Below are 17,224 nucleotides of genomic sequence, written 5' to 3'. Positions count from 1 at the left end.
AAAGAATCTGCAGTCCAACCAGACTCAGCAACAAACTATTATTATAAATACCAGACGGTATTAATAATGTCTTTAAATATTGATATAACAAATGCAGGTTTTAGCAGCTTTTTAGTGAATAATTTGTGGGGGACCAGTTCAGACTTTATATCAAGGACCATCGTCTCCATCTTCCATTAAAATATGATTCTATTCTCTTTCCTATGAATATTTTGTTTTGTTTTGTTATTAAAAAGCACTGCATTTCATTGTCCATGTTAAGCTGAACATTCATTTATATACACACATATATATATATATATATACAGTATATATTCTGGCTGAGAGTGAAATGAGTCATGATCAGGAGCGTCTGCTGAATCTGGTTGGCTGATCAGAAGTTCAGACTGAAGGAGCCGCGGCGTCCAGATCCAGAGCTTCTAGATGCGTTTCTGCTCTGGAACCCAGGATGGAAAACATCCAGCTGCTCCTTTCAGTCTGGACCAGAGATTCATCTGGAGGCAGCAGAACCGCCATCAGTCTGGAGCTCCTACTGAAACTAACCCAGAGAAATCTTTCCACTTTATGACTGAGACAAAAACTTGACTCGTGTCACATGACCTGCAGCAGCCAATCAGGTCTGGTTTTTTGGATTTGCTGCAGACTTTATTTTTATTGATCTGTTTCCGTTTTGCTGCTCTGACAGTTTCAAACCGTCTGCATGTCTTTCCCCCAGGATTTGTCTGGTTTGGTCCCGTTTTCGGGTCGTCCCTCCAGCCGGGGAGAGAGAGGAGTCTGCACCTCCTCATTGGTTCACAGGCAGAGCAAAGTCCCTCCTTCCTCCTGAGGAGGAGGAGCAGTGAGGGTGGAGGGCCAGGCGTGCAGACGTGTTGCAACAGATGGCCTGAGCAGCGGCGGCGGCGGCTGCACCGCTGAACTCTGGGACGGCGCTACACTGAGAGGAAGAGGAGGGAGGGAGGAAGGAGGTGTGGGAAAGTCCGAACTGAGGAAAACTTCCTCCTGCTTCTCCTCAGCAGGAAAACATGAGCAGAAGTTCTAGTGGATCCGTAGATGGAAGCAGCAGTTACACAGTCTGATCTTCATCTTCCTCCTCCTGCCGGTTCGGTCAGAGAGGAAAACACCTGCTGAACCCCGGAGGAGTAAAGGAGGAGGAGCAGAGGAGGAGGAGCAGAGGAAGAGCAGAGGAGGAGGAGCAGAGGAAGAGCAGAGGAGGAGGAGCAGAGGAGGAGCAGAGGAGGAGGAGCAGAGGAAGAGCAGAGGAGGAGGAGCAGAGGAAGAGCAGAGGAGGAGGAGCAGAGGAAGAGCACTACGCTGCAGGAGGTGAGTTTCTCCTCGTTTCTCCACTTTGCTGCTTTCAGTTGTTGCTGCGTTTGTTGCTTCCTGCTGCGGAGCGTCAGCTGACAGACTGCAGGAGGAACAGAGGAGACGCCGGTCCTCCTGCAGACCAGGGCTGTCAGGGATCATTAACACACAGAACCGCCATCAGAACCATCACCAGAACCACCATCAGACCAAACAAACTGAAGGTGTGAGAAACGAAACGGTTTCCCCGATGAAGGACGGAGAGGAAAATCTTCCTCTGCTGCGGTTTAAACTGAAACTCTGAGCTGCAAACGTTCATCTAAGGTTCAAAAGTATTCATACCCCACAATGGCTGGAAATTATGGCATGAATGTGATGAAGACTCTGGAGGGAGATGAAGATTAGGGTGATGGCAAAGAGGGCCTCTTGAAGAGAAAGCAGCTGTTTGGTTTAAATACGAATTGATCATTGATTTATGATCTGTTGCTCCTGGGTTTGAATCTGACAGGATTCACTTCCATCTGTTCAGTTCAAAATGTGAATCAGTTTGAACTGAACAGTTCTTTAAATCTGGTTGTTTAGTGGAAACCTGGTAGCCTTCCTGCTCAGGTCATAATATTAATAATAATGTTTTCATTAATGAATCATTATAATTTACAACAAGCAGCAGCTTTATCATCCGACCTGCAGGCGTTACAGACGCAGCTGTTGGCACCTCAGATTCAAACACTAAATGCACTTTAGCAACAAAATGAGCAACATTTGCTGCTACATGTTTAGCATTGAGAAGCTAATTCAGGTTAGCATAGCTTCGCCGGTAAACTCGCTGCATCCAATCAGATCATTTTTTATTGTCATGCCAAGGATTGAATATTTAATTACACATCAAACGGTTCAAACTCTGGATTGTTTTTCTCTGGTGGCGTTTAGATCCGACCAGCAGATCAGAGCGACATGAAATCCACCCAGCTTCAAATCCACCCAGCTTCAAATCCACCCAGCTTCAAATCCACCCAGCTTCAAATCCACCCAGCTCCACATTAGAGAAAAACTTATAATATCAGTAAATATCGGTTATTGGCCCAGACGGCAGCATTATAGTCGGATATTGATATCGGCCCAGATTTTCACATCGGTGCATCCCCAGAAAAAAACAACATAAAGGCGCATTAAACATAAGTTATCGGTTTTTATTTACATTTTATTGAAAATTAGATGATAAAACATATTTCTGGTTAATAACCAATAAAAACATATTTTATTTATGTGAATGTTTCCTCTGGTGATTACTCTCTGAGAGGCTGGAAGGCCTCCGTACCATCACCCTAATCTTTAGCTCCTCCACTGCAGCGCAGCTTTCAGGATGAACACAGACCAAAATGAAAAATGCTGCAAATAAAAAAACAAAAAACAGGAAGCATAAAATGGTGCAAACTTATTCCACAGAACAGACGTCCTCCAGACCACCAGGGGGAGTCTGGAGTCAGAAATATCACCTACCTAAATATGCTGCTGTTCTGTAATATTGTATAAAACTGCATTATTGAAAAAAACGTTTGTTTCTTTAATTTTGACTGGACATCCTGGACGGTGGCCGACTCCCCCTAGTGGTCTGGAGGACAGCATTTTCTGTTTCTGTTTCCTGTGTTTGCAGCATTTTGTGTTGCATTTATTTTGTTTGTTGTAGGTTTTTGCTTCTGTTTTATGCTGTTTTTTCTGCTGCATTTGTTTTTTCTGTTTTGGAGTTTCCTGTTTCCCGTTTCCTGAACATTTTTACTCGTCGGCACAGAAAATTCTCCTGAACTCTTGAAAACGGAGGAATGGACTGAAAATGATCCAGTTTGACCAGAAGTCAGATTTCATCGACTGTCTTATTTTTATGTTTAGCAGCAGGACGTTTGGCTGCGTTACTCTGGTAATAAATCTCAACCTGCAGAGCAGGAAGCCCGGCCCGGTCCAGTTCGGTCCAGCCCGGTCCGGTCCGGCTCTCGGCTCCTGATAGGTTTGGTTCAAATGGTTGAAACTCGGGTTGAACTCGAGTCGTTCTGCAGACCCTCTGGACTCCGTCGGTGTTTTTCTGGACCGGCCGATCGGACCGCTGAGGGCAGGTTCTGTTTATATCCTGAGGAGAACAGAGAGTTGGATCAGAACCTGCAGGGTTGAGCTGAATCCAAACACACACACACCGTTGCTTCATGGCTGTGGAATCAGGCGCGGTGATTATTGATCCGCCGGGTATCGATCGGGTCAGAATTGAGCCTCTGCAGATGTTCGGTTTCTGACTTCGGTCCAACGTGAAATAAAATCGGAAGCAGCTGCAGGAAGGAGTGTGATGATGATGATGATGATGATGAAGGCTGCCGTCCTTTGACCTTTTGACCCCGTGTTTGATTGTCTCTGTTGCATCAGAGGTCATGACCTCCGATGGATTTAAACTTTATTTAACCTTCGGTCTGTTTGGACCAAACTGAGTCGACAGGAAGATTCGTCACAAAGTTGATTTATTCCGATTTCATTTTCTATTTAGTTATTGTTAAATTAGTTTTATTCTGTTTTTAATTTTAATATGTGGAGTCAAACCATCAGCCTGTTGAGCTGAAGCGACGCAGCGCCGGATTACAGCCTGGATTATTTTTAACTTGCCGTTTCTCACTCTTCATATTTATTCTCACATCATTCTGCAGTTGAAGACATGAAGGAGAAACTTCTGCATGTGGAGGGAGAAGTTCAGCAAAGAAATCTGATAAATTTCCTGAAAATACTCTGATAAATGTTTTCATGAGTTTCTATTTAAAGAATCAGATATTTAATCATCAGGTTTGTCTCATTTCTGGCTCTTCTGAAGCTCAGCTAGTTTTGTTGTTTCTCACAATCAAAGAAGAAGTCCGCAGACAGGAAATGATGTTTTCTGGTTAGCAGACAGGAAATGATGTTTTCTGGTTAGCAGGCAGGAAATGATGAGCGCGCTCAGGACGTGTTGCAGAAACCTGCTGCATGCTCAGGTTTTTTTTCTCGCCTGTGGGTCATGATTCAGAAGTTCGTCCTTCCAGGTTCAACAGCGCAGAACCGCGTCCTGCAGCTAGCAGCTAACAGTTAGCTGCTAGCTGCTAGCAGTTAGGTCCAGGTGTTGACGTGGTCTGCATGTGTTGCAGGTCTCAACCCGGTCCAGACTCAATGTTTTGTTTTTTGTCCTCCAGTGGATTTTGTGACTGACTTGATTCTCGTCTGGACTGCAGTAACCTCTGCAGCCTTGAGGGGGCGCTGACACGCTAACTGTGGCTGCAGTGTTTCTGTTTCTCACCAGCGGCCCATAAATCAGCTCATAAATCTCTGCCGCCTTAATTGTCCTTCTCACTTGGCTTCATTTGGCCGAAGGTCGGTTCGCCGGCGTTGGGTTTATCTTTAAACGCCTCTGATTGGACCTCGCTCGGCTCCTTCGCTCGCATTAGGAACCCCCCCTCCGTCTTACTGAGGCAGAATTGATGAAATTGCTAATCGTTATAGACTGCTGCTTGGACCGGCCGACCTTCAGAGGAGGAAGAGGAGGAGGAAAAATGCTGAGGTTCAGTTTTTTAAAGGGAGTAAATTCTTCATGAAGCAGTTTGTAAACCCAGTTAAAGTCCAGATCTGTAGTTTGACGCCAGGTTTCCACATGAATGTGACTCAGCTTGGTTGGTTCTGATGGTTCTGTCTGAACTGTGTGTTAGCATTCACTGGTTTCATTATTAGCTACATTGGCCGCTAGCTACCTGCCTGAATTCGCACTCGGGACCCAGTTGTTGATTGGTTCTGAGTTGGTGGGGTTAGCCATGTTGGTGAGTTGCCAGCATTTAAACGGCTAACGGCTAACAGGAGGTTGAGCCGTCCATCAGTACTTCAGTGCTGCTGAGTAGAGATTTATGAAGCTTTTTAAAAGCCTCCCAAACATCAGAGTTCAAATCATCAAACTGAAGCTAATCGTCCTCAGAGAGCAAAGCTCCACCCGAAACGAATCCTGGAAAACTTCACCAAAGTGGGCGGAGCCAGCAGATGCTGAGGGGCGGGGCTAAGTGTGTGGGCGTTGCCATGGGTTTGGTTAGAGTGTTGTTAGCTTAGTGACGTTTTATGCTTAATTTATGGACTTTTCAGACCGTCTAGCAGCAAATCTGGACTTCATTGTTGACATGATGAACGACTGAATGAACTAAATGAACTAGTTCTCACTGAACACTGAGAACTGAGGTGAACCAAGCTAAAACTACAGGGTGCAGGTATAAAGTTAACGTGATCCCAATCTGTAAGCTATGAAGAAATTTCTTAAATGCTGCAAAATATGTTTTCATAAATGTTAAACCGAACAGTAATTTTGTCCATATTTGCTTGAGGAACTGTTTGGACGTCAGTGAGATTTCTAGCTGCTTCTTGTGAACGTTCATTGAATACGCAGAAGAGACAAAGTTTCTTTTTTTGTGTTGTTTGCTATGGAGGTCAGATGCTCAGGTTTTCCTGCCTCAGGTCATTGTACGGCGGTGAGGTCTTGCGTTTTTCACCGGCCAAGCAAACAGGTAGTTGAATTTCTGCTGACCGTCGTTCTTGACCATCATTTCTGAATGGCATTTTTCACTCCTGATCACAGGAAATGCAAATGAATACACACTTTGTTTTAACTGAAAGCAAACAGTAGTTTGTTTGTTTTTTTTTTTTAAAGGTTTTGTTGGCTCTAGTGGCCTTTATTTGAAAGTAGTTTGACAGGAAACAGGGTAATCAGAGAGGGGGAAGACATGCGGCAAACGTCGCCAGGCCGGGAATCGAACCTACGACCACCGCTACAAGGACTAAGGCCTCAACATGGGTCATGCTTTGCCCCTGCGCCACCACAGCACCCCAAACAGTAGTTTTAAGATAAGTACATGAAGTGTGAATGGAGCTCAGTGCTGCAGTCCAGAAACTGGAAGGGAATCTGATCTACAGATCAGAAAGATGAGAATGAAATATATGTTACCAGACATCAAAAGGAAGAGCTGATTAATATAATAAAAACCCCGACTGACTTCTGAAAGAGTTTTACTGTAACAAGACAATAGCGAGCAGGTAAATCTGAACTTTGTTCTTCGTTCGTGGCTGAGATGAAAAGTTTGAGCGTGTCGGTGGAAACGTTGTACTGAAATCTCTGAGTGTGTTTGAGGAACATCTCTTCTGTTTCACGGCTCTGATCTCTGAGTGTTGGGTGATGAAGAGCAGCGGCTGCATCATCATCTCACGATGCCGCAGCAGCCGTAAACCCACACTGCGACGGCAGCGAGTTAAACTCTGCAGCGGCGTCTCTGGGAGAGCTGCAGATCAGGTCGCTGTGTTCCTGTGGATCCATTAGCCGGAGGAGAGTGATCCACCCTGACACAACGAGGTGAAGAGGAGCAGCAGGAGGCAGGAAAATGAGCGGCAGATGAAGGTCACGGACGATTTCTGTGACTCCAGGGGGGGAAACCTGTTGGTGGTCAGACAGACAGACAGTATCCCAAAATAATCCCCTGGGTAGCTGTATTAGCTTCTTCATCTCTCCGAGGAACGGCCCCATAAACTGAAGGGTAAATATCATCGTGAGCTGTTAGACCCAAATAAATGATCGTTTCTGAGGAATTTAACAAGTAGACCAGAAAAAGCATCCAGCCTGAGCATTACACACCTTCCTCATACCCCAGTAAGATCATCATTCTCTCACTTTGTGCAACATTTTACCTCAAACTCATTCCCTCATGATCTGACCTTGAACTTTGATGCCAAACATCAATTATACACCAACCTTATACTTTGAACCTAAACTTTATTCCTCCACCCTGACTCCATACTCCATCATACTTCTCTATTCCACAAATCTGTTCAGCTTTAGATCATCATACCCAGCGTTGTTCCTACCGATGGACCCAACATTATACCCGAGCAAAGTTCCCCAATATCCTACTCAACGTCTTCCTCCAACGTCGTACGCAACATCAGACCTAAATAACGTGAGGTACAACGTCTTTCCTAACGTTGTACCTCACGATGGACCCAACAATAAACCCATTGTTGTACCCAACATCAAACCTGAACAACTTTCTGCGACATCGTACCCAACATTTAGATCATACCCAACATTTAGATCGTACCCAGCTCGGGTTCTACCCAACGTTGTACCCCAGCATCATACTCAAACAATATTCCCCCATGTCGTACTGAACATCAACATCTTCCCCCAGTGTTTTAGTGCAGTCAGTCCAACCCAATGCCGTTCCTCGGCCTCAGAAAATGTTCTGATCCATCGATCACTACAAGATGAACTCAGAGAGACAGTCTGAGCAGTTTCTATCCTTTAGATCAAAACTGCACATTTCAAAACATGACATGAAAAGGAGGCAGCTGAGCAAGCTAACTCTGACGTTAGCATTAGCATGATGAGTATCTACACAAATTGAGTGATAGACGTCCAGAACGTCTGCTGGTTTTTCTCCAGGTTGGTCTCTGGTTGGATCGTTGGTATGATGTGCTTTTAAAACCAGTTGTTTATATTTGGATTATTTCTGGGTCTCTGTTGGTGCTGCAGGTTTTCCATACAGTTTGCTCCCTGTGTTCAGTTTATCAGTTATTTCTCTGTGAATTTTAGTTTTTTACAGTTTTTACTGCCAGTTTGTGAATCATTTGGTTCATCCTGAGTTTTTATCCTTCAGCAGTTCCTCTGTTTAAACTATTATTAGGATATTTTCCTGTTAGTTTCTCTCCTTAGGAAGGTTTCTGCTTTGTTTAAAAAGCCCCGCTTGATGAATAATCGGCTGAAATTTATTGTTGACCAATCATTTTACTGCTTCAGGCAGCCAATCAGCGTTTGGAGAAAGAAAGTGGCTAAAATATTAAAATGAGTCTGGATTAAATGTTTCAGACGGAGCTTCAGTCTCCAATCTGAAACAGAAACGGATGAATCTTCACCTGAGCTGCTGGAGAGAAGAGAGAGGAGCTTTAGAGAGGAGAGGAAGAGAGTCTGACCTGCTGCTCCTCTTCCTCCTCCTTCTCCTCCTCCTCCCACATCACCCCCGGTGACCTGCTGGCGCCTCCTGGTGTGTCTGGAGGCGTCGGTGCAGCATCCGTCGATACGAAGTAGAAACTGGAGATGGACTCGTTCGGTTCTGATCCGAGTCCTTCAGCAGTCCGACTGATGCTTCCTTTCAGTCCGCCCACGCGCCGCCATGTTCCTGCTGCTTCATGTTGTTTCTCCCATTTACTTTGTTTCTTACTTTGTTTAAAATTTTACTTTGAAACAAAGTTTTCCAAGCAAACTTTGGGCGACTGAAGCTCATTTGTCATTTCCTGACCTTTAGCCTGCTGGGGAAAACCAGTTCAAATATCCATGGAAACCACTGGTTGGAATGGGAATACTTTGGCTTCTGGTAACAACTTTCCAGAATGTTTCCTTATTTTTTCCATCAGCAGCAGAAATTTGCTCATTTCTGCAGCAGAATGAAGAGAAAAGACAAAATGAATCTTGAAAATCAAATAAACACTGTAAAACTTTTAGAAACATGAGCAAAAAATACATAAAATGTATATTAATTTGAGCGATTTTCAATCAGCCTTGTGACTTCATATAAAGGTAATTTGTTGAGCTAAATTATATTATATATAATAATATAATTTATATATTATTTATATATATAACAGAACATAACTTGACTTCCAACTCAAAACTGTCACTGGAAAACTTTGATCATTTCTGGATAAAGAAGAAAAGATTCCTAATAAAATGTTTAAAATAAAATAAAAATGTGATTTTGAGTTAACAGAGATCCATCAGATAGCATAGATTTTTAGTTTATGCAATATTTTCTTTACAACAAATTTTTGTCTGTTTGTAGGCAGAAATCAGAACCGGTAAAAGTGGACCTGCAGCTGGTTTCTCTGTGTTGTTTTAACAATAAATGTATTTTTATTTCCATTAATTGTTTGTTTATTAGGAACTTGAGCTCTAATAATCAGCTTTAGAAACATTCCCGACCTTTTCAGAGCCGGGTCGATTCAGAATCGAGTCCGTCTGGAGGTCAGGTCCAGGTGAGAACCTCCACGGCCCGGCCTCGTTATCCAGCTGCCCCCCTCCGGCCCCCGCCCCCCTGTTTGGACCACCATCCCGGCTAATTGGAGGCGCTGCATCGCCTCTCCCCGGAGCCTTTTGCTCTTTCTGTTTCTTTTCCACAAACCCAGTTGGAACTGGCAGCTCTGAGCGAATCGGGAGCCGAGGCAGAAAGTCATTACTTCAGTCCGCCGGTGTGTGTGTGTGTGTGGGCGTGTGTGTGTGTGTGTGTAATCCCAGCATCAGTATGCTGCTCAGGCTTCGCAGCAGAAGGAGGAAATTGAAGAGAGAGAGAAAGAGAGGAGGGCGAGTCCAGCATGAAGTTCTTTTGATTACAGATGGTAAATGTGCCTCCATCGTTTTCTCACTCCGGGGATTCAGGCGACGTGAGACGAATTACTGTGTGTGTGTGTGTGTGTGTGTGTGTGTGTGTGTGGGTGGGTGTGTGTGAGTGTGTTTGTTCTGTTTGGGTTTTATTAGAAGCAAAGCCGGGTCACACGGGTCGACACAGAACATTGAACCACCTGAAGCTTCATTAGATTCTGTCATCCGAGCTCCGAGTCGGGCAGATCTTCATCACCACCTCTGCTCCTCTTCATCACCCCCCAATAATGACGAAGGATTCAATGTGTATAAAATAAATTTTTTGATTAAAAACTCTGATCTCAGACATTTAGAAACTTTATTGAGTTTATGCTCGACACCGGTCCAGAGCGGATACTCTGAACTCGTCCTGCAGGATTTCTGTCCTGGATCCTCTAGCACACAGGTGTCAAACTCCAGTCCTCGAGGGCCGCTGTCCTGCAGTTTTTAGATGTGCATCATGTACAAAACACTGGAATGAAATGGCTTAATTGCCTCCTCCTTGTGTAGATCAGTTCTCCAGAGCCTTAATGACCTAATTATTCTATTCAGGTGTGGTGCAGCAGAGGCACATCTAAAAGTTGCAGGACTGCGGCCCTCGAGGACTGGAGTTTGAGACCCCTGCTCTAGCAGGTCGGGGAACTTTAGGGAACCTTCTGCACAAACTCTGGATTAACTTTTTCTAGCCAAACTGGAAACATAAAAATCATTTCCACAACTAATGACTAAAAATCTGAAGGAAAGAAACAGAAGAAAAATAGTTTTTTTGTTCCTGAACCTTGAAGGCAGCATTCAGCCCACTAACTCGACTCCAGGCCGTCTGCCTAGTCAAAGTCCGGTCCGGTTATTGAGGTGTGAACACTAATCGACCTTTGACCTCTAGGTTTAGTTTGAATGTGCAGACCGGAGACCGCTCCAAAAGCAGGAAGTGGACTACAGCGCAGGGCATTCTGGGTAAATCCAGCCAATGCTAGCGTGCTAGTCTAGCACTAGCAGCAGAAATGGCTCCTGGTCTTCAGCCAAAGACTAAAGAGAAATCCTCCAACACTAAAATCTGACGCCTCCATCTTGTTTCCATCTGGTGAAGAAGGAAGTTGCTCTCAGTGTCTTCAGAGGTTTTTGTGTCGTTTCCTTCAGTGGTTCTTGGTGCAGCGCCCCCACAGGCCAGGAGGGGAACAGGTTGGTTTAGGTCAGAACCACAGCAGCTGGAGGTGGAGCAGATGATGGAGTTCTGGTTCCAGTAGAACCGGGTCGACCGGACCATCAGGAGGGAACAGTCAGTTTCCTGATGAGCTGCCCTTCTCTGTGTTGGTTCCTACCCTCCTCTGGTTCTGTTACCCCAGGTGTCACCTGGTTTCTGAGCTAGCTGTGTTTAGTTAGCAGCTGGTTGGAGGTGAAAGGTCAGTTTGTGTTGTTGGTTTTGTTTGTGGTTTTGATTTCAGCGTGCTGCAGAAACAAGCTTTGACCCATTTCCATTCGAGGCGTGACGCTGCAGAAAGGAGCTGAAAGCTGAGCTGCTGATGCCACACCGCTCCTCTGGGACTTCCTGCTCCACCGCCGTCTGTGCTTACGCCCCTCCCACTGCTCTCTGGCAGCCAATCAGGCGGAGGCACAGGTGTTGGTCTGGAAGAGATGGTTCCCTTCTGTCAGGACTCAAACTGGATCCGATCTGCACTTTGTTCTACTGCTAAGAGCAGAAACATCCAGCCACAAAGACGGACCTGAACTGACCCAATCACAGGAAGCTTCCTGATTGGCTGCTTGGTGTTTTAAAGGGACGGCATCAAGTAAAATAATCTGTTTTCATCTTTTTATCATGTCTTCATGTTTTATCAAAAACATTTTTGTAGTGTTGCTCTGATTCGTTCATGTTTGAGAAATCCTCTAATCTCCATGGCAACCATTTAGCTGTAAACACCTTGGTGGACCTAGCCCCGCCTTCGAGGTGAAGCTCCTCCCCCACTCAACTCCTTCAGACTAGCCAGCATCAATTAGCAAACAGCTGCTGAGCTCATGATAGGAGCTGCTGCTCAGAGCAACACTGGTAACAATGTTAAAGGGTTAATAGAGGAGCCATGTTGGATGACTTCCTGGAGGCGGGGCTTCAGAGAGAGCAGGAGTTCTTAAAGAGACAGAGGCCCAATTTAAAGGTCTTAAATTACAAAGTCAAATCACTCGAAGGCGGAGCCAGGTCCACTCTGGCTTTTTGTACAGCTGAATGGTTGCCATGGAGATTAAAGGATTTCTCAAACATGGAAGAATCAAAGCAACACTCCAGGCTTGTTTTTGTTTAAACAACATTAAAATATGATGTGAAGATAAAAAATATAAAATTTAAATGACACTGTCGCTTTAATAATTTCTGAAGCCGTGTGGTTCTGATGGAGGTTCTGATGGTTCTGATGGAGGTTCTGATGGTCCTGATGGAGGTTCTGGTGGTCCTGATGGAGGTTCATATGGTCCTGATGGAGGTTCTGGTGGTCCTGATGGAGGTTCATATGGTTCTGATGGAGGTTCTGGTCGTTCAGAGTGTTGGTGTCCATCAGCTGTGAGTCTCTGCAGCATCTATGTTAGCGTTAGCGTTAGCTCCGCCGCCTGAGCGCAGTGTAAACGTCCCAGAGGTCCCAGCTGAGCTGCTGCTCTCCATCAGGCTATTTCTGTGTGAGTGGGAAGGATGATGCTGCGCCGCAGGCGGCGGAGGAACCAGCGGCCGCCGCTCCGTTTGCTCCCACTGAGGGAAGCGGATCATCTCTCCTCTTTACACATTTATAATCCATTTCTCTCCGTTATTTTATTCTTCTGAAACTGATCCAGTTGTTTCCGAAAGTATTCAGTTTATTTTTATAAATTCACAGCGAATGTCGTCTGGACTGATGTTATAATCCATGGAGTTACAGTATATAACTAAACTATAATGATTAGACAAACTATTTTAATTAATTTGTTTAATTCAGTTAGTTGTAGTTTTTAGCGTTTGCTTGTTTTTATTAGCTAATATTGTTTAGCTTCTGGTTAGTTTTTATTAGCTATAGAAGTAGTTTTTGTAGTTTATTAATGTTTTTGATCATGAATTTACTTTAAAAGTGAATCTGTGCAACTATAACATAAATGTCACCATTTGATGCTCTGTATCAGATTATAGCAAAAGTTAATCAGAAAGGTCACAGTATTGTGGTTAGATAAACATTGACTGATTAATAAATACTCAACAGAAGATTATATTTAAAAAAAAAATGTTTTAATTATTAACAAACTGACTGGATTTTTCTCCAAACTTTTTCCGTTGCCATTTTGTAAACTATCGTTACAAACGGCACCGTTAATTACCGACATAAAACTGATCACGTTAAAACAATCTGTTTCACATCAGATCAATAGATTCATATACACAAAAACAAAGGATATTATATTTATAATTTCAGTATGTTTTAGTTTTAAAAAAGCGTGATATAGTTCCAGTTAGTTCGTTTTAGTGGAAAAGTTCTCAGTTTTTCCTGTTAAGCTGCGTTTCCAGATCCTCCCTCCACCGTCCGTCCTGCTGCCGGTCGGTAGGAGCAGCATCAGCCTGAGGGAGGCGGCGGCACTGCTGCAGCTGCTGCTGGAGCTGCTGCTGGAGCTGCTGCTGGAGCTGCTGCTGGAGCTGCTGCTTCTGCTGCTGCTGGAGGACGGAGAGACGCAGCTCAGAGTCTAACTGATGACCTCTGCTGCCGCAGCCTGCAGCTGTTTGTAAGAAGGAAGATAAATAAATAAAGAAGACAAATGTCCCGTTTTCTGTGGAGGACAAACTAAATCTTCCCTGAGGCTCTGCTCTTCCTCCTCCTCCTCTTCATCCTGCTGCTCAGAGGAAGAGCAGCAGACAAAACCTGGGAATCACTGTTGGCCTCAGAAACCTATATCTCTGCTGCATTTCTCTTCATTTATTCATGTATATTTATTGATTTAAAGTGAAAAAGAAAAAGCATAAAGAGAGGAAGTGTAACTGCTGCGTAAACAGTCATTTCAAAATAAGAGCATCCATATAAAGGTCTGGCTATTTTTGAACAGTCAATAACTAAAAGTTTAATACAGTTGAATTGTATTTAACAGCCGAATAAATTAGCAGAAAAATTTAATTCAGGGGAAGCTAAGTGTGCTAAACGTTTTCAGAGTTAGCTAAAGCGCTATAGTGCTTAGCTAACATTTAGCTTAGCGGATTAGCAGAAGTGTGTCTAATGGACGGTCAAACAGTAAAGAAAAACTCAGTCATGATGTAGAAACCAGCAGAGCGCCCCCTGCTGCTGCTGTGAGAGTCCTGCTGGTCCAAAACCAGGAGTCAGCGCCAGCTAGCGGCTAGCTGTTAGCTGTTAGCACTCGGCAGGAGGTCCAGTTGGAGGGCAAATGGGTCCGGCTGGCTGTGGTTCTGGCCGGGTTGTGGGGAATTGGGTCAGTTTGTTTCCTTCAGCGCCGGCTCTCAGAGGGCCAACGGTTCTGGAGGGTTTAACTCAGCTGCTGTTCACACACACACACACACACACACACACACACACACACACACTCGGTCCGCTGTGACTGGATCTGGTTTCTCAGGCGCCTCAGTGACTCAAACTGGAAGCTTCCTCTTCCTCCTCCTCTTCCTCCTCCTCTTCTTCAAACGATGTATCTTCATGTTTCTGACTCGGCGCTGAACGTTTCACATCAGAACCTCAGACGGATCCAGGCGCTGGAATATTAGCCAGAGCTGATTCAGGTTGAAGCTATGAAGCTACGTTTAGCCGTAGCGTAGCAGCAGCGCTCATACAGCGTGGAACGTTTTTCTGCGTTTTCTGTTCGTATTTTCTGTTTATATTTGATGCTAATTTGTGTCAATATTGGAGAATGAAGCGTCTGGGTCTGAAGAGACCTGAGGTCAGGTGATTGGGTCGTCACATGTGATGATGTCACACTGAGGAAACGGCGGCAGCAGCAGAGCTGACTTCACTCTAATCAATGACATCATCATTTATTCCAGGAAGCCAGTCTGCTTCATTCAGTTCACACTGACTGGAATATTTTGTGTCAAATAAATGTTGTTTATTGCCAAAAGATGATTTAGAGAAAAAAACACTTAGTTTGTTATTTTGGGCAGATGATGGTTCTGGTTCTGCTGAGGTTCTGGAGGCCCAGCTGGTTGACGGCGAGCTGCAGGTCGTCTTCTTCGTTGGTTCTTCTCGACGTTTTCTGGGTTTTCTGGGATCAGATGGAGGAAAGTCAGAGTGGAGTGCAGAACGCTGCAGCAACAAGGCAGGATGAAAAACAATAATAATAATAATTAATAACATTAATAATAATTAATAATGATAATAATAACAATTAATAATAATGATAAGCATCACAAATGTTCCAGTTATTATGAATCAAAATCTAAGCAGCTGGTTTCAGTCTGGATTTAAAGGAGCTCACTGTTTCGGATGTTGTTCAGTTTTCTGGAAGTTTGTTCCAGATCTGTGGAGCATAGAAGCTGAATGCTGCTCCTCCATGTTTGGTCCTGGTTCTGGATGCAGAGCAGAACCAGAACCAGCAGCAGCAGATCTTTCAGGTTCTTCAGGTGACAGAAGGCCGACTTTATAACAGTCTTTATGTGACTCTGAAGGTTCAGGTCAGAGTTCAGCCTGATTTCTAGATTCTAGCTGTAATACCTGAATCTATGTCTCTAGATCTACATTGTTCCTCCTTGGGTCCAAACATCATAACTTCAGTTGGTTCTGATTGTCTGGAAAGAGATCTGCCGTATTCTCACTGTGGCACGCAGCGATTAGCATAATGCATGGTTACCGTGACAACAGCAGTTAGAAAAGACACGTTGCCTCAGTGTCAACAACAACAAGACGCTGAAAATAAAAGCATAAAGCTGGAAACGTTTTATTTTACACACAACTCGACATGGACCGAATAAAACCGCATGAAGATGATTAATAAACACAAACATTTTTTAAACAAACTACAAACCAACAAAAGTCTCATAAATAAACCAATAACAATATTGATCACAATAGACAGGTGATCAATATCAATAAATAATACATCTGGTAGAATATTCACAGAACCGCATGGCATTCTGGGACATGTAGGCAGAGGAAAGGCGTCAGCCGCTCACCGCTAAGCTAAGCTAAGCTAGCTGGGTGGAATCAACTAACGCTCATGCTTTGGTTGCCTAGCAACAGCCTGCTCATTAACTTGCTAAGTTTCAGGTTTTCACTTCATAACTGCTTGAAAATAATAAAACATTGTGGAATAAAACTTGGATAAAACGGTGAAGCTAAAAAAACTAATAAATAATTATCAATATCTACTGATATGAAATGCTTATGATGAGTTTTTATCGTCCGGCCCAAACTAACGACTCTGACATCCGACTCCTGTCAGTTCTAACTATTTAACTAAAGTTAATTAACAAATCAAACAAAATGTTTTTATGATTTTAATACTTTTTTTGTTTTATAGTTCATTAAACTAACAGTAACAAAAACTGAACTTAAGAAAATACTTTCATTAAGTAAATAAAAACAGTAATGAAGTGAAACTGAACTATAATGAAAACCCAGATCTGTTAAGACCCTGCTCCGCCCCCCAGGCTCCGCCCCCCAGGCTCCGACCCCCTTCGTGACCTTTGACCCCAGGACTCCCTCTGAAGCTGCTGACTCTCTGCTCTGACCAGTCCAGCAGGCTTCCCCCTCGTTTCCATGGCGATCTGCCTGCTGTGATTCAGGTGGGCTCAGTGGACCAGCGGTCCGATCGGACCGGCCGGCCCCTCAGCCGCCCCCCTCCCCCACCTGTTGCCATGGTGATGCTCCTGCTGTCTGATGGTCCAAATTTTTACTTTCACTTTCACTTCCTGTGCTGCGGCTCTGCTGCTGCTTCTGGGCTTCAGCTGCTCCGCTCATCCAGAACCTCCTTACACACAGGCTGTCCGGTTCCGGTTCTGGTTCTGGTGATCCAGAACCTTAAACCGGGCTCTGCTTCTCCAGCAGGTTTCTCTCTGGACCTCAGCTTCTGTTTCCTGTTTCATTCTGCCTGTGAATGAATTCACAACGTAGATTTCTGGGTTCTGACCGGGTCCAGACAGAGAGGAACCGGCTGGTCGGACCGGGTCAAACCGCAGCAGGAATCAGCGAGCAGCCTGAAGGCGGAGGGACTTTTTCAGCGGCAGGAAGCAGGAAACAGGAAGCAGGAAGTGTTCTGAATTTACATCAGAGAAACGATGAAAACATGAAGCAGAAACGGGTCAAACGGACCAGAACCGACCCGGATGGTTCTAGATTGGCGCTGCTGTCACAGAGCAGGTCCACGAGTTTACACCATGAAAACTATCATCAGGTTATCAAAACCATAAAGTTTGAGATGTTTCAGTTCATCAGAGACGATAAAAAAAATATTATTGTTATTAATATTATTGTTATTGTTGTTAATATTATTGTTATTGTTATTAATAACACTAATAAGTCCTGCAACTGAAACACGTCTAAGTTT

The 17,224-nt window shown here is 44.2% G+C and overlaps 1 protein-coding gene across 1 annotated transcript in view; it reads left to right on the top strand.

Moving 5' to 3' along the window:
* Nucleotides 1-873: 873 nt before the first annotated feature.
* LOC116718907 (extracellular sulfatase Sulf-2-like) overlaps nt 874-17,224 on the top strand; it is a 43,376-nt gene continuing 27,025 nt past the window's right edge. Inside the window, exon 1 of the mRNA XM_032561215.1 lies at nt 874-1,320. The gene's annotated coding sequence lies outside the window, so the exon portion shown is untranslated. The remainder of the gene's footprint in view (nt 1,321-17,224) is intronic.

The sequence above is a fragment of the Xiphophorus hellerii genome, chromosome 1, assembly GCF_003331165.1.
Source record: "Xiphophorus hellerii strain 12219 chromosome 1, Xiphophorus_hellerii-4.1, whole genome shotgun sequence".
In the NCBI taxonomy this organism is placed as follows: domain Eukaryota; kingdom Metazoa; phylum Chordata; class Actinopteri; order Cyprinodontiformes; family Poeciliidae; genus Xiphophorus; species Xiphophorus hellerii.
Note: the sequence above shows the minus strand (reverse complement) of the source record. Positions and strands in the feature narration are given on the sequence as shown.